Below are 18,170 nucleotides of genomic sequence, written 5' to 3'. Positions count from 1 at the left end.
GGCCTGAAAAGCCAATCAGGAGACTTCCCAGAGATTTTTTCAATCCAGAATTAGAGAGGATACACTTTCAAAGCTGTATGCAGACATGGTTTTGGTCTTGTGGGGAACAGCTGAGTCTCGAGCATGAATCCGATATGCATAGAGAATCAGAGACACAGGTTCTTATGGACTGGATGTTTGTGCCCCCTCCCATCAAATTCACAGGCTGAAGTCCTGATCACCAGTGTGGTGATATTAGGAGGTGGGGATTGGGAGGTAATTAGGTTTGGATGAGGTCTTGAGGGTGTGGCCCCCATGATGGGATTAGTGCACTTATCAGAAGCGGAAGAGACACCAGAGCCCACATACACTCACACCAAGAGGAGACCCTGTGAGGATGTAAGGAGCAGGTGGCTGTCTGCAAGGCAGGAAGTGGGAACGAAATGTGCCAATGCCTTGACCTTGGACTTCCCAGCTTCCAGGGCTGTGAGAAATAAATGCCTGCTATTTAACCCACTATGGGATTTTGTTAAGGCAGCCTGAGCTGACTAAGATGTAGGTGGAGAGAGAGGAATCAATTGCTGAATCTCTAAATCCAGTTGTCCCTGGGTCCAGCTGTACCCAGCTGTGCACTCTATGCAGTCTAGTTATACAGCCCACAAAGGCCTTTTTTGGCTCAAGCTGATTAATCTGTCCACCATCATCAGTCAGTAGTTACTTTGCAGGACCAAACTTTCATTCCTTGCTGAAGCCCTGTGCTGCTGCTGGGACCTCTGGTGCTGGCTGCAAAAGATCACAGTCACCTACTCTGCCCTCCTGATGCTGCCCAATCTGAACCTGAGGACCATCTAGGCCAAAGTGGAGACCCTCAGTACTGCAGTGCAGTTAGCTTTTGGCTGGCATGTCTGGCAGACACCCACTCTTTGGGTTAGCAGGGTGTCTGCATCTCTAAGCTTGCCTACAACTGGGTCATGCATATTGTAGATCAGTTAAGGCTTGTTAAGTAATTTTGGATTCTTATTTTTAAAAGTCATATTGCCAGGCAAGGTATCACCCTGGCCATCTGCTTCAGTAACCATGTCTGCCTTCTGGGAAGGACTTCCTCCCTCAGGACATAAGGCTAATCCTGTCCCCGCAGTGCTAGTTATGTCCTGGCCCCACTCTACTCTCCTATGTGTCCGTGGCCCCACTGTGTGCCCTGTGGCTTCCTGGGCTGTGATCTCCAAGGAAGGCTTCATACACATGGAACCTTGGTAAGAGCCTGTGTGTCTGGTGCTCTGTGTCCATTTAAGTGTCCCAGCCTCACATCTCTTCTGTTGTTTATCAACCGGCTGACTCACCCTGAGCTTGTGGTCTCAGCAAACATGACCCTTGAGATCTCTATCTGCCCTTTCCACAGAGAGGAAGCCAGATAGCATCATGTATTGATGGTTTGTTTCTGTTTACTAATTAAGAAGATGAAAGCAACAGATTCTGACGCATCTTTCCTTCTTTGATTGATTAGGGCCAGTGGACCTGAGGACAGATGATGAAGCATTTAGGGTTTAGTTTTCTCCTCTGGAAATGGAACCATGATTAAAACATTGCTCAGAACTTACCTCCTACAGGTCTGAATATCCTGGACATGTAGCAAAGACTTCTGAGTACATCAGGCTCCTTAAGAGAAAGGGATTTCCTGAGAGGGATTTCCTCATATCAGCCTGTGAGGGCAGGAGTGGGAGCAGTGTTTGGTGTTCCAGGGAGTTTGGGACCTGCCCATGCTCTCGACTTCTCTCATGGGCCTCACGGCTGTGAATCTCTCTGTGTATCACCCTCCATCTCCTCCTACTCTCAGGAAGACAATCATCTCTGGCTTCTTGAGCCGCAGATTCCAGAGGGAGCTGATCCAGCCAGCAGAGACTGGAGATGTCCCCTACTATTCATCCTCTCTCAATACTATAACCCTGGACTTTTAGCTAGGCACGGCTGCCTAGAATAGAAATAACACTTCCCAGCATTCCTTGCACCCAATTCTGGCTGCATAATCATGTTCTGGCCAGTGGGATACAAGTGAAACTTATCCGTGAGACTTCTAGGTTGTGTTTTAAAGGGAAGGGGGCATGTCCCCTGGGGTCCTTTTTCCTTTCCCACTTGTTAGAATGTGGACATGCTGTGAGCCATCTTGGATAGTGCAGATGAGGACAACACTGCAGCTGGCAAAGAAACAAGATAGAAAGAGCCTGGCTGCTGACATCTTTGCAGAATAGAGCAAACCTAATTTTTAGCCTCTTTGCAGCTTGGAGGTGGTGAAGGGATGAAGCAGAAGGTATAGGTCTGCAGGAAAAGTCTTTCAGAGGAGCTGACTTGTCTGTAGAAACATTTTTCCCCTCCCCCACTTCCTCTCGCTGCTGGCTTGGAGCATGGACTGGCTGGGTCTCCAGGATCCATCTTAGATTGCAAGGTGATCTTAAGGGGGGAAGCCTCAGGCTGGAGAAGGAGGAGCAGAGAGCTCAGTTGGAGTCTCTGATGCTGCTGTGGATCCCAAATAGCCTGGAGGGTCAGTCTCAAAGTTTTCTGTACCCAAGTGAGGAATAAACTTCCGTCTTGTTGAAGCCCTCACTACACAGTGTGCTTTGTGGACCAGAAATGTGAGCACCCCCCAGGAGCATGTTAGAAATGCTAAACCTTCTGAATTAGAACCTGCATTTTAACAAGATCCACAGGTGACTCACGTGCACGTGATGGTTTGAGAAGCACTGGTTTAAGCCACTACTTATTATTACACATTTTCCCATTGTGGCAGCTCAATCTAATTATTGCACATAGAGATGATTCCCACATGGGGTCATCTAGAAAATGGGACTAAGAGGGACTGCTGAGGAGCTCACTACTGGGTTCTCCCACTTCTCCTTTCCCTGCGTCCAGGAAAAGCATGCATGGCTCTCAGCAAAACTTCATTTCCCCAAATCAAACCATGAGGGTCTTGGGAAGCCTCGACCAGGGTTGTCCTGGAGCCCAGGTTCTTGATAAGCAAGCTGCAGTTGCTTCCACCCCCGACCACCCCTGTCTCCAGACCCAAGAGTGGCAGAGGGTAGATGATGGTGGTGTGCTCAGAGGAGGTAAGTGATGGGGCCTACAATCATTTTGAAATCTTAAGGCGTCATAAAATATATCATCCTTCCTGGAAGACTTGGCCTTCTGTTTTTAAACATGGGCGCTTCTAGGCTTTGCTTCTGGGGCTGATTGTCACACTGGGTGACTCGAACTTCACTGTCTAGCAGGGTTATATCCTCTGGTACAAAACTCCAGGAAGTGTCCCTCCTAGCCCATCTGTATCCAATGAGACAGTCAGGTGAGGGGTAAGAAAGGCTCCTCAGGATGACATTCTAGAGAACGGTTCTCGACAAGGTCTCAACTGGATGTAATTTGTTCAAGTGAATCACTTGAAAACATTTAACTCTAGGGAGGCAACGGAAAGTAATAGTGAGATGTGAGGAGATCTTGTTCCAAGCCACAGTTCTGCCCTTTACTTCTTTTTGATCTTGGACAATTTTCTTACCTATCCAAGCCTTCTCTCCAAGTCTCTGGTGGCTTTTTAGTAAATCCCAGTACTTCTGAACTTAACCTTGGTTTCTGCATCTGTACATGGAGAAATAATGATAATTAATAATAATAATGATGATGAAACCAACAACAGCAAATATCTTTGTTGATAGGTTTTTGTGGGCTCAGGAATTGACCTTGTTTGTAATGAAATCCTCAGTTTTTCATGTAGGCAGATCTGCAGGCCTCACAGATCTTGTACACCAGCACCTCTCAAACTTTAATGCCCAAATGTGTCACCTGGAGACTTAAGTAAAAGGGCGTTTCTGATTCAGCCAGTCTGGCTGGGGGTCTATGATTCGGCAAATCTGAAAAGCGTCTCGGTGATGCTGCTGCTTCTCCAGGGACCATACGCGTCCTATGGCAAATTGTAGACTCTCTACTAACGACTTGTGGATATTCCTTAGTTACTGCCTCTCAACTGTTCCAAACTTGACCCCACTGTAATTTCAGACACTATAAATACAAAAAGCAAATGAGTTGCCATTTGTTACACGATCACACCATGAGGATTTCCATTTTCTGTTTCTGTTTTGTTGTGGAGAGATGTTTAGCCCTGCAGGCAGCACAATGTCCTTCCATCTGGGTTCCTGGTGGTGCATGATTTCCCCATGTTTAAAGGATACCTCTCAGCTTGATGTGGCAGTTTTTGCTGTGGTTATGTCTTTCAACATACTTCCTGCTTTTCTTGCAAAACAGAGATGACTTACACCTTTCTTCGAGGCCACAGCCCAAATGATTATAGGTTTCTCTGAGGGCTTGGACAGGGCTTAAGGCACAACCCTCAGTGCGTTGACTTTTGGTTTTTTGCTATGTGAACGCCAGGGTTAATCTATATGGACTTTACTTTGTTGGAATGAACGATTGCAATTCTATTAGAGAAACGTGAGGTTTGCAGCACCTCACAGCTTCACATTTCAACTAGAAATCTTGTTAAGTCCCTCAACGATGGAAAACAGAACCCAGCCATTTTTATACCAGTCAAGATTGCCTGGGTTGCATTATCTCAATGGCAATGCTCATGGCTGCTAAAAATTCAGAGACTCAGAAGCTATGGGAGCTGAACAGAGCCTGAGAACTTCTAAAACTAACTCCTCTATGTTTCAGAGGTGGACACTGAAGTCCAGAGAGGTTAAATGGCTTGCCCAAGGTCACACAGCTTAGCCTGGCTTTCATGGTTATTGCAGGATCATCCCACAAATATTCCAGATGAATTTCTTTGCTTAGTCATCCCCATTTCCTACAACTTCTAACCACCATGTGATAAAAATAATGTATTAAGCATTTCTCTCTTGTCTTCATGAATTTTTCCATTATGGAAAAAACAAAAACCACATTACAGTGTAATTGGAAAATAGAGGGGAAAAATCACCCACACAATTATTTTTTTGACCCAAGATACCTATCTAACTACTACTTTAAAATCCTTTGGTATTTTTCTTATTTTGCTTTTTAATTATTAAAATATAGGTGCTTAGAAATAAAAATTCAAATCATATAGAAAGCCATAAAAAGCAAGTCTTCTTTCTCATATCTTTTCTAGTCTTTCTCCTAATAAGTATCTTCTTTTGATTGTTTCTGTTTCTTCTGGTATTCACCTTGATCAATATTGCTAAATAACCTACTACTACACCTGTGTCTGCATTTATTAGCTTGATGCAATACTTACAGACTTTTCATTGTTTGACAGGTGAATAACTTATTCCCTTATCCACCCCCTTCTCTCACCTCCAAATGATTGGCAGTTGTGTATTTTTATTTCTTCTGCTGGTTAACCTTATGATTTTACATAATATTCAGTCTCTATTTATTGACCCATTAATTATAGCTAGTGATTCTTGATTCTCCACTATGTAAGATAGGAAATTAATACTCCTCTACTTCCTGCTTCATCTCTCTTTTCCACCCCCCACCATCTCTCAGCTATTTCACCTCTTTAACATTGTTGAGGTTTATAGCACATGAATTCTCTTTAGTAAATTTGCCCTCCATGTTTGTCAGTAAGTTAATTCTGGTAATTGAAAGCCAATGAACAAACAGTATTTAAGTACAAAGATGATGTGAATATGATTTGCTACAGAAGCAAGTATTATGTTGAGATCCGCAGAGGGGAATGTTCCAATGTCAAGGTCAAGTGGGTCTTTTTTGTTTTTTACTTCATTAACTACACAAAATCATGATATTTTGTAGTTGGTTTCGTATTTGGGCCATGAGATTATCTCTCTCTCTATGTATTTTTGTTTTGTTTTGTTTTGTTTTGTTTTCCAAAACTTACTGTTTCTGGAGTTTTTAGTTGATTGAGAATAGAAACATATGCCTTCTTTATAATATTACAAATACATTCCAGCTTTTTAATATATCATTTATTAAGTGCTCCAAAATGTACCGATTTTCAGCTAGGGTAAAATTACATTCTAATAATATAACAATATAAAATAATATAATATTTGCATTTTACCAGCTTACTAACCTCTTTCACAAAAACATGAAACTTTCATAACAACATGAGTTTATAATACTATTACTATATTATTATATTATATATTGTTATATTATAAACATAATTTTATATGAGTATATACAACAAGAGTATGTAATACAATATATGAGTATATAGTAACTTGCATAACAACTTGGGTGTTCACTCTCTTTATCAAATTCTGCCCCCGTTAATTTCTAGGTGTTTGCAAGAGAAGGCTAAGAGAAACATATCTCTGGAGAACACAGATAGGACACAATGTGGTTTAATGTTGTATTATTTATAATATTGAAAATTTGGGAAAATATCCAGCAATAATGAAATAAGTAAATTATGGCATGGTCAACAAATACTATATTGTTCTTAAAAATGATATCTGTGGACAATTTTTAATGATGTAGGGTAATTTTTATGGTAGTGTTACCACTAGGAAAGAGGTTGCAAGCAATGCTCATTTTCTTCTTTATACTGGGCTTCGAGTTCGTTTTTATCCTTGATGTGTTGATAGAAAGGGTTTCTGGAATTGCCCATCCCCATCTACTTCTTTAAAATTGGGGATTTAAGTCATACTTGTCAGAATCTGTCCACTCAGCTTCCAGTCTACATCCTCCTACTCCCCACTCTGTTCCTGTCTGTTCCACTTCTGGGAGAAGGCATTTGATGATGCCAAGAATTTTCTAGTTCTGCTTTTCACAGCACTTTGCAAAGTAATGTATACTGTGACATTTGCTCCTTTATTGGTTTGAGAGCTGCTGGTGTATCTCTGCCTGTTTTAAAAAAACACAAAACTTTGGTGGTTTTTAGATTTGTTGGGGAGGGAGAATTTCAGGTCTGTTTCAACTCCCACATCTTTCCTGGCCACCACATATAATTATAATGAAGAACACAGACAACTCTCATTTGTTTCACACTTTCAATGAAAAAGAAAAACCTTGTTTGTTTTACCTTTGGTTCTGTTTGTTTTCAATAATGGTTTACACAAATGTATTCGCTTGGGTGGGGCTCCGATTTGTCCTACAGTCAAATACTACCTAGTAGTGGGTGAAAGGGCAGGACACTAACTTGCTTTCTCTCCACTCTGATTCGACCTGTTGGCTTGCCCTAGAGGGTCTTCCTCTGCCTCAGGCTGGTCCTTGCTCTGGGTCCAAAAGATGGCACAATCTGTTTCCAGTTCGGGGCAGGAGGTGATGAAATGCAGTAATGAGGACATCGATCTGGTTGCCTGGAGACCTGGGTTCGAGTCCCACCTCCTCTACTTGACAACTGTACAACCTGGGGCAACTCGTAGCCTCAGTTTCCTCATCTGGGCCAGGAGAGGATGTAAAGAGGAAGAATCTGAAGGCCTTAATTTGTTTAGTATGATTTCATTAATAATACAAATAACCATCATCTTTCATGAAAGCCATTTATGTTTCTGGGCCAGAAATAATTTCTAATCTCGGGGTCACTGCCACCAAAAGAATAATTTTGCTTGGAATATGGACACAGAGCTCAAATCAGAGCATGGAGGAAGGAATCCCAGATTACAGGATACTATTATATTTTTCTATAAATATGAACTATTATTAAATAATAGGGTGTATTCTGATTAGCAATAACTGTGTAACAAACCACCCCAAACAGTGGCTTAAAGCAGAACCAATCTGGAGTTGACAGGGCTCAGCAACTTGCTTTGTCTGCCATGCAGCTGCAGAAAGACAGTGGCTGGAGCTACCGTCATCCTGAAGGGTTCCTCATGTACCTGACTACAGCCGGGGCTAAGAAGACTCAAACAGCTGGAGAGTAGTCTGTTCATCTATCCGTGTATAGATCTAGCCATCTATCTAGTCTCTCCATGTGATCCCTCCCCAAAGTGGGTTCAGAGTAGCCAGATTTCTTACAGCTGGAACCCCGGAGTAAGTGTCATAGACATGAGCAGAAGCGGCATGACTTTTTCTAAGCTGGCTTTAGGAGTCACATAGCATCATTCCTACCACTTTCTATTCATTAAGGCAGTCACAGGGCAGGCCCAGTTTCAAGAGGAGAGGACTTGTCAAAGAATTCATGAGCGTGTTTCAAAACCATCACAAAGGCGCAAGGATGAATCAGTACCTACTAATATAACTTCAATCTTGTATTTTTACAAAATGAAATCCATAAACTCTGAAAGTCACTTGCTACCCAGCCCACAAAGTGTCTAGAGGTTCTCACTCACCACTTGAGTCCCAGCCTGGGTGCCCCTGGTCTAAGCAGAGACCCCACATACATACTGGAGCAAGCAACTGGGAGCCAGAAGACTGGAGTTAAGGTTCCAGTTCTGTCTTGCTGAGTCATATGACCTTTGGACATATCACTTTAGTTTACTGGCCTCATTTCCCCCTGCACAATGGAGACACTAGCCCTGCCTTTCCTATGTCGAAGAATGGTGCTGAGACTTGGATGAGAATATGCTTTTTAACTGCAAAGTGTTCTACAAAGCAAGAGAAAAACTCCTCACTCCTGTTTCTTGCCTCTTATGAACGCTGGTGAAGCCATAAGGCCTTGAGAAGCCCCAATCACCTCATAGTCTAGATCTCTGGAATCTTTTGTCTGTTGTACGTTGGAACTGCTGTTTTTCTCCATAGTCCCAGGCTTCTCCTTCTGTCAACCACTGTTGTCTACTTACTGGGTTCTTCTTGGTGGGATGGAGAACTTGGCTTTCTGGCCACACAGCTTGTCTATAGATGTGACTGACTGTAATCACCTCTGTGTGATCGTTATGTGATCACTTTTCTATCTCAAAGGGAGGATCTCCCCTACATCTGACAGTATAAGGCTGAATTCAAAGGGTGAAGTGTAAGGTGCTTTGGGATTTGTGCTGGAGACCAGCCCATGCAGGGCTGAAGGTCTTGTACCAGAAAGGCGAATGTGGACAGAGGAGAAACTCTTCACAAACTCTTCAAATTTAGACTTGCAACAAAGACTTGCTTTTATTCTAAGGGGCCCAAGTTTGTTTCTTTTCAAAACATTAAAAAGATTTAGTTTATTTTTATTCCCTATTCATTGATTGACTGCCTACTCTGGGCAGGACAGAAGAGGTAAAAAAATGGCAGACAGTCCAGCCTCTCAGTGCTTCCTCTTTAGTAGAGAAGATGTAGAAACGCCTGTCACATGTATGATCTGTGATTTAACAAGGCAAGAACAACATGCAGCTGATGTACTAAACTGTCTGAGAGAGGAGAGGCATGGTTATACAAGTTCTAATTTTTCTCCGATCTTTGCCATCCATCATCCTGTGTTAGCATGCACCGTCACACATCCCTACCCTGGTGGTTTTTAAACTGGTTCCATATCTATAGAAAGCCATTTGGCATATACATAAAGACCTTAAGATGTGCAAATACTACAACCCAGAAATTTCACATACTCTAAGAAAAAATCATGGATGGTCACTGCAGTGATGCTTAGAAGAACAACCCTGATCCTTAAATGCTCAGCTCTCCGAGGCTGTGAACAAATCAAGAAGAACAGCCCCTGTTTGCATAGTGCTTATATGTGCCAGAGAGTGCTTTACATATTTTTACTACTCACAGCAACCCAGTGAGGGATAGCCCTATTTTATAGATGAGGAAACTGAGGCTCAGAGAAGTTGATTTACTCAAGGTCACCAAGCCAGGATTTCAACCCAGGTGGTCCATCTCTGGAGCCAAAACTTTTAATCACTATTCTCCACTGCCTTTTGGTCCATAAGCACCAAAGAGATTTCTAGAAGAACACAGGAAAATGTACATAAGATCAAAGGGGCAAAGTTGCTTACAAAACAATACAGTCAGTCTGGTTCTTACTTTTTTTTTTTTTAAAGTATATACAAAACAGAAAAAAGAATAGAAAAGTGCCCATCAAGATGGAGGATTATTTTTTATTTTAATTTTCTTCTTTGTGATTTTCTAAGTGTTATATAATGACTATTTCTTGCTTTTGAAGTAAAAAAAAGTAAAGACTCACAGTCATTTAGTTATTTGGTTGATGTGATGGGAGGGGGGAAAGAACAGGCAATTGGGGATGGGGAGAGGGCAGGAAGACCTCATAAAAGAGGGGGTGTTTGAACTGGCCCCTGAAATGGTACAAAATTCACAAGGTAAAAATCCGAGGACATGATGATGGTTTTCTGCTGCTTCTGAACACATCCTCTTTTTTTCTAGAGTCATAGAGTCAGTCTCCTCTGTACTGCCAAATCTGCATCATTTCTTTTGGGGAGGGGGCTTCCAGGATGCAACAGAGTGATTTCCACAGTCAGCCTTTGGGCTCTCCTGGCCTCTGAGAGAGAATGTGTCCCCCTGTTCAGGAGGCTGTTTACAGCCATCACGACAATCTTGATTTGAGGTGGTGGATGGGGTGCTGTGGGCAACGTCTGTGGTTTGCAGAAGGAACTTCAGAAACATTTTCTATTGCTAGAAGTGACTGCACTTCACACAGAGGTGGGATGGCTTAGGTGTCGAACAGGGCCCCTCTGAGGGTACTCTGGACCACAGAAAGAGACCCCTCCCCAGGGACGCATGGAGTGGCCCTGTCAAGGCTGGATCTGTGACGAGAGTCAGTTTCACACCTGGCTAGGTACTTCCTGTCCACTGAGTCCCCACAACACATCTCAGGGCCCCATATAGAACTTTAGATACTGTTCACAGAGGTGACACTGTATCTGGCAAGTTCCTTGAAAAAACATCACATCTAACTGAACCAAGGCATCCGCCACTCCAGCAGGAAAGCAGTTCCCATCTTCCCGATCTGGGAGAAATTCCCTTTGTGTCATCCGTTGGTCACTACCAGTTCCCTAATCGTTTCCTTCTGGAAATTAGCTGTGGAATTTACCACAGATTTTAGGACGGAGACCCAAGCCTCACCCAGGTCTTCATGCCTTGCCATCACCATGTAAGGGCAAGTTTTAAAACTGAGCTTTCCTGGTGGCCAAAAAGCAAAGAGACTTTCCCCCTCCCTTTTGTATGTGAAAAACCTACACGTACAGAACCTAGTGTTTGAATCCTTCCTCTGTCCCTTTGATATGTCAGTATTTGTAAGGGCTAAGTAAAGCCTCTTGCAGCTTTAAAGTCCAGGAATTTTTTTTTAAGGGTTTAATGCTTTGGGGATCTCTTTGAAAGATAAATATCAAGGAAAATAGTGCCCCTATCTTTCTGTCACCATGGAGTTTAGTCTGGGCACCTGCTCTAAGCTGTATCTGTCTACTTCTCGTAGAGACAAATGCGATTGAGATAAAGGCAATTAGCTAGCACAGCTGGCTCCCCTGGTTAGCAGGTGAACTTGGGTGAACTATGAAAGAATGTACAGCGAACAGTGCTGCCAGGTCCTCCTGTAAGAAGACAAGTTACCATCAGTCTTGGGTACATGTTCGTAATGGGTTGTAACCACTAAGTGGTACAAAAATCAGAAGCTTTCTTTCTACCTTTGTAATCTCATCAGTGGGGTTACCTGTGACACATACTATAATCTGGTTTAATGCTTATTCCATAATAAAACTGTTTTCTTTCCTTTCCACCTGTGCGGAGAGGATTCTCTGGGTTGGCAGAATTTCGAATCTTCCCCATCATCCGTGAGCACCAGTTTTGTAGCCGGTACGAAGGCTGTCCACGATCTGGTACTAATGATAACGACGTGTGGGCAATCCTCCAGCACACGGAGCTTCATGCTTCTTTGGAACACATTAATTCCTCTCCCCACATTTCCTTTCTCTGTCCGCCCTGCCCTGGGGCGACCCTGGGTCCCAACTTCCTGGTCCCACGTGAATAGGATGCGTGACCCTTGTCTCAGCAGTCCTTCCCCAAAAGGCTGGGAGCATCTCTCTCTGTCTTGGTTAGTCACCAGGCTTTCTTGTTTTGCAGGCCTGGCACACAGAGCTTCCAGGCCTCTCTGGCCTGGACCAGCTGTAAAAGGCCAGATGCTGCCAGATTTTTCACCAAACAGGGCTAAGGCATCCCTGCCAACTGGGCCCTGACATATACCAATGAGGCACCATCCTGCCCATCCTCTCAGAGAACTGGGTATCATCTGTGCTACAGCCCACTTTGGCAGGAAGATGTTGGGCATGGTTGGGTAAGGAGACCACATCAGCTCTTGGGAGTCATCTCTGTTGGCCCTTCAAAGTCAGAGGTAACTCACTATCCCACGTGTTCTTTACAAACAGATCTCTGAGCCTAAACCTGGCTCTTTTCAGGATGTTGGCTGGTGCGGCGGAAGGGCAGGTGAAACAGAGGCATCTGGAAGATTCTGTGTCCCTCCTCCACTCTGTTATTCTCTTTCTCTTTTTCCTTCTTTGGGTATAAGCCAGATGGGAACCAGGGCTGCTAAGTTTTCCTTCTAATCATTTTGACACAGGTTCTTGCCGCCCACAGAGGTGCATTTGTGTTAACATCCTTAAGAACCCTCAGCCCCCTCTCTTCACGCTGTTCAGGGCATAAGCCTCTAGGATAACTTGTTACATTGTCTGACCCCAAACTGTTCATACATTTGAGTTCATACTTGGAGTGCACCACAGGGGGGTCTGTGTTTTGGGCAGATCCTGAATCATACACAAGGGTGAGGCTGCACTTGAGTACAGATTCAGAAAAAAATGTTCCTTTTCATTCTCTCCTGAAGACAGAAATGCTCAATTCTCAATTTTTCTGCTTCTCTAAAAAGAGGACTCCTCCTGAGATTCTGGTGATTGGTTTGAGGATCTTTCTTGAGTGAGAAGAATTAAGGTGAAGAAATACTTACAATTTCAAATGGGCACAGTTTATTATCTATAACAGATATGTCCCAGAATAACGATTTCTGTGGGAAGGATTCCTTTTCAAACACAGGATGTGGGCTTTACTATTTAACTTCGTCTTGTAATGATAAGGCTTTGCCTGTTTAAAAAGAAAGTATCCAAGGATAATGAAATTATTGATCCAATAATTTTCTCAATTTGAAAGTTCAGACTTTTATATACTAGATGTTCTTCTTCGGTGCTTAAAAAATAATAATAATGTGGCCTGGTGCAGCATCCTGAAATCCTTATTTTAATTTTGCCTTATGATTGTATAAGTAATACATATTCAAGGTATCATTTTTTATATGGAAGGTTTTCCTTTTAATGTGTTCAAATGTATCAGTCTTCCTCTATGGTTTGTGCATTTTATTTCTTGTGTAAGTTTGCCTAAGTGGCTGCAATATTTTCACTCTGCATATTCATGCCCCCGTGCAGTGTGTCTTTGCAGCCCCTCCTGGTAGGAGGTGCACACCATCTCTACCCTTCTTGAGTCTTGGTATTAGCTTCAGCAAAGGGAATTCAGTGGAAGTGATGCTGTGGCAGTTCTGAGCACAGAGATCTTAGGGGTTGCTCTCTCTTGGAAGTCTGCCAGTTGCCATGGAAACGAACTCAAGGAGCCTACTGGATGATGCAGATCATGTGGCCCAGACACTCCTACAGCCCCAGCCAATGGCCAATTCCCAGCTAATCTAGCAGTTGGCCATGGTTGCATGAGTGAGTCCAGCAAAGACCATCAGAACTGCCCAGCTAAGTCCAGCCTAAATGGCCGACCTGCAGAATCATTAACAATGAAAAATGGTTGCTACTTCAAGACACTAAGTTTGGGGCTGGTTTGTTAGGCAGCAATATTTAAATAAAACACATCTTGCTAAACACAGTCTTCTCTACCTTGAGATTCTAAAGAGTCTTCTATATTCTCTTCTCAAAGTTTCTCCATTTTGCTTTTCATATTTATGTACCATTTAATTTTTATTGTATGAGGTAGAGACCTAATGCATATCTGCTCATGCCTTCCTGTATTTTTGAATGTTTGAAATACTTCACAATAAATATTAAAGTCATTTAAAAAAAGAAATACATAATTACTATAACAATTTAGAGAAATATAACAAAAATAAAAACAAAAGAATATTCACCAAGAATAACACAACTCAGCATTAACCACTTAATAATGTGTGAGGTGTTTCCTTCTGGTCTTCTTGGGGGGACATGAAATTGAGACCAAACTGCTTTCCATTTTTCTCACTTAGCATTGCATTGTGAGTATTTCCCTATATCATTTCAATTCTCCAAAATAATTTTTAATGATCACATACAGTTTGTCACACGGGTATACCATAATTTGTCAACCAGGCACTTATTGTTAGGCACTTAGGCTGTCTCCCATTTTTCAATATGAATGCTAGTACAGCACTGAATATCTTTGTACAAATATCTCTGATTAGTTCTTTAGGATTATATCTATAAATGACATTCCTGGATCAAAAGGTATGAACCATTTTAAGATCTAACATACAGTTAGAGAAAGATACGCTCTAAAGAGGCTATGTCAGCTTTCGCCCACCTCCACCAGTGCAAATGAGCAGGTCCATCCAAACGCAAGCTCCACACTAATGCTTCTGCTGAAATAAATGAATAATCCAATCTCAGCTGATTCATTTAGTCAGAGCAAGATCACATGCTGATGAGAATACAAAACTTGGAAGAGGCACATAGCAAGAAGGAAAGTCCATGATAATATATTAATATAGTAGCTTCAGTTCCTCCTCTTAAATTTATTTGACAAAAATAATTGCCCCAGTTCACCGAGGCCATCCCTGCGCTGCTACACACAGCAGGAACCAAGAGCCAGGCATAGATGTTTGGGACATAGGAAGGATTCCAACTGAGGTGATGCTGGGGTGTCAGTCTCTCTGCTCAGGAGAGGCCAGAGGGGCCAGGTGGTCATTCATTTAAACATATCAGTGTCTGTTATTAGCCAGAGGCTGGGAACACAGAAATAACCAACGTAGAGAGAAAATTTCCATTCGTGAAAATAAGAGCTCTTACAGGTCCAGCTGCAGGACACCAGGAAAGCACAGGGAGGTGTGCCCCATGTACCTCCTGGGGTATCAGGGACAGCTCCCAGAAAAGCGGGTGTCCAGGGTGGTCTTTGAGGAGTAAGTGGGGCTTGGCCGGGTGGAGAGAGGAGGACCTGTTCTAAGCAATTACAGGACAGCCCGACTGCAGGGTAAAAGGTGGTGAGCAGAGTGGGAGGGGCCGGGAGGAGGCATAAGTGAGAAGGCTAGAAGAGGAGGAAGGGTCTGGGGTGTAGAAAGCTTCCTGTGGCTTGCCATGGAGTTTATATTCTTTATAACGCCATACCTGATCTGGCCCCACCATCTTTCTGACCCCATCTCTTATCCCTCCCTGATCCCAGCCACTCTGCTCCCACCGCATGGGTCTCTTTGCTGTTCCTCAAGCAAGCTTCAATCCTGAGTCTTTGCACTGGCTCCTCTATCTGCCCAGAATGTTTTCCCTCCAGACACATGTATGACTTTCTTTCTCTCTTCCCTCATGCCTCTGCCCTCAATGTCATCACCTGAGCAGAGAAACTTCCTCTGATAAACTTACATCATGTATCATGCCATTCTGGCTACCTACCCTGTTTTCTGTCCTTTATCTGTTTTATTTTTCTTCCAGCATTTATTTTCGAGCTCCCACCCTACCACCTACTAGAATGTAAGCTCTATGAAGGCAAGGAATTTGCTTTTTCATTGTTGTACTGAATAGAATCTACTGAACAGTCTATTCCTTGTGCCTTGAGTAGTGTCTGATGCATAGGAGGTTCTTAATAAAAATTTGTTGAATAGAAGGATGAATTTTGTCATGAAGACAATGAGGAACCATTGAAGAGATCTGAGTCTAGAGAAGGACATTCAGATTTGCATTTGAGACAGCTCTCTTTAGCTTCGCGGTGCAGGACGAGCCAGTAAATCTGACCAGGACCTCCTAAATCATCTATCTGGGGTAAGGTGGTGAAGGTAGGGGTGAAGAAGGTGGGGGTGACTTCCAGAGGCATTAAGTAGGAGGCGTGGTTGCCTGGCCTTGGTGCCTGGTTGGATGTGTGAGGTAAAGAAGAGAGAAGAGGCAGGGAATATTCCACATTATGGATTTGGACATCTGGCTGGGTGGTGCCCTGACTGAGATCAGAGATTGCTGCGGAATAGTGGGCTCAGGAGGAAAGACAATGAATTCAGGTTAGTTTAGAACATGCTGAGTTTGAAATTCTTTGGCATCTCCAAGGGGAGAGGTTGTGCAGGCAATCTGAGCACTGCAGGGCCTGCAGCCATCTGCGTGAATGCAATCACCAAGGGAGAGTATGGAGAGTGATGGGAGAAGAGGACTGAGGACAGAATTCCAGGGTTATGTGACCCCAGAGTGAGATGAGTAAAAAGGAGTGGCCACAGCAGTAGAAGGAAAGCCAGCCTGGAAGAGAGTGCCAGGAAGGCAGCAGTGATCGATAACATCAAATGAAAATACAGGTGGTGGAATAAGCACTGAGCAGTTTCAATGGCATTTTGTAACTGGGAAGTTGCCGGTGAAATACTGAGTACGGGGGTGGAAAAGTCCATGGGTCATGAAGTGGAGGCAGACTGGGGACAACTCTTCCAGGAACATTGAATGTGAGAAGAAAGGCAAAAGTGGGGCAGCACCTTAGGGAAAAGGAAGGTAATTTTAAAAAATGAGATCTATCTGATTCCAAAGCTATTAATTTTTTAAGTTTTAAAAAACTTTTAATTTCAAAATAACTACAGATGCAAAGATAGTGAATAACTAAGTATAGAGGAGTCCCATGGACCCTTCATCCAGTTTCTCCAGTGGTTCCATCTTACATAATTAGAGTACACTATTGCTAATAGGAATTTGATTTTGCTACAATGTGTGTGTATAGTTCTGTGCCATTTTAATCACATATATAGATGCATGTAATCCCATCACAATCAATATGCAGAACTGTTCCATCACCACAAACTCCTTTTGGTTATTCTTTGACAATCACACCAACCTCCCTCCCTCTTACTAAGCCCTGGCAACCATGTTTTAGCATGTTTAGCAATGTTTTCCATTGCTAAAAATTTTTCAAAAGTTTGTCTAAATCTAATGAGATTGGACATATTTTGTAAGCAAGCATAATCCTACTTTGATTATTTGATTAAAAGGGGACGTAATCATAGAAATGTTATGTTTCAATAGAAAACTATAGCATACCTTGTGGGTTATCTGATTCTCATCCTGTTCATTGTCCTTAAGGGTTTTTTTTTCACCTTTTTATAAACCAGGTGCTTTTGTTAACTCACCAATAAATTGGACTGGATCCTGCCATCTTAGATATTTTGTCAGTCCTTACCAAAATTTCAATTCTTCTACTTTTACTCAATGTCTGGCTACAACTTTCCAAACTCTTGTCTCTAATTTTTCTCCTACCCTCCTGACTTGGTGCCATTGAGAACTAAAACACAATTGCTTAGATTTTTGGGGGGACTCTAGATTTGCCTTGTAGCTGGGCTTCCCCACAGAATCTAAAGAATTCCTATAAGCTAAAGCTGGATGACTTGATACACACTTCAGAGGACTCATCACTACAACAGATCATGTATGGACAGTCTCCATACCAGGAGCTGCTGTTCTGGGCTTCTCAGGAATTTCACCAGAACTCCCACATCTTCCATGTTCTGCTCCAAGTTTCTTACTAAAACTTCTCTGATGTCTATGTCCTCACCAAAAACATTCAAGCTGCAAACCAGGAAATCCATCAGATTGTCATAGTCATCTTCACCCAGTCTAAAAACACCTTGAGCCCAATGTCTAAACATCTTCCTAACTGGCTGCCTTCTGGACTCAGAAACTGTACTTTTTTTTTTTTCCAGCGCTTTTCAACTAGTTCACTCCAGCACTTAAAAACCCTCCTGCCTTTTGCTTCCATCAATCACCCCTTAGCAGCAGACTTGACCCTTATTGGAATAGTTTTGAATAAAGCCTTCCTTGCCTCTTTATCTTGGTCTCATGCAGTTTTTCTTTGGCATCCTCTAGTCTGCTCTTAAGCTCATCCTCTGAGTTTTGTTTGTTTCTTTTTTTGGTTATTGTGTTTTTCAGTTCTAAAATTTCCATGTGATTCTTATATTATCTATTTCTTTGCTGAGAATTTCTATTTTTCTTCTTTTCCTGGGTGCTCATCATTGCTTTTTGAAGCAATTTTATGGTAGCTGATTAAAATCACTGTCAGATAATCCTAAAATCCCCTGGTGTAGCATCTATTGATTCTCTCTCTCTCTCTCTCTTTTAAATTCAATTTGAGATCTTCCTGATCCTTGGTAGCATGAGTGA

At 42.6% G+C, this 18,170-nt stretch overlaps 1 protein-coding gene across 1 annotated transcript in view; it reads right to left on the bottom strand.

Annotated features, from left to right (window-relative positions):
- Positions 1–18,170, bottom strand: part of XCR1 (X-C motif chemokine receptor 1) — a 76,768-nt gene that overhangs the window by 26,185 nt on the left and 32,413 nt on the right. The window contains exon 2 of the mRNA XM_074345048.1: positions 3,518–3,597. The gene's annotated coding sequence lies outside the window, so the exon portion shown is untranslated. The remainder of the gene's footprint in view (positions 1–3,517; positions 3,598–18,170) is intronic.

Source organism: Camelus bactrianus, chromosome 17 (assembly GCF_048773025.1).
Source record: "Camelus bactrianus isolate YW-2024 breed Bactrian camel chromosome 17, ASM4877302v1, whole genome shotgun sequence".
Lineage (NCBI taxonomy): Eukaryota > Metazoa > Chordata > Mammalia > Artiodactyla > Camelidae > Camelus > Camelus bactrianus.
This window is presented reverse-complemented; position numbering and strand designations above follow the sequence as displayed.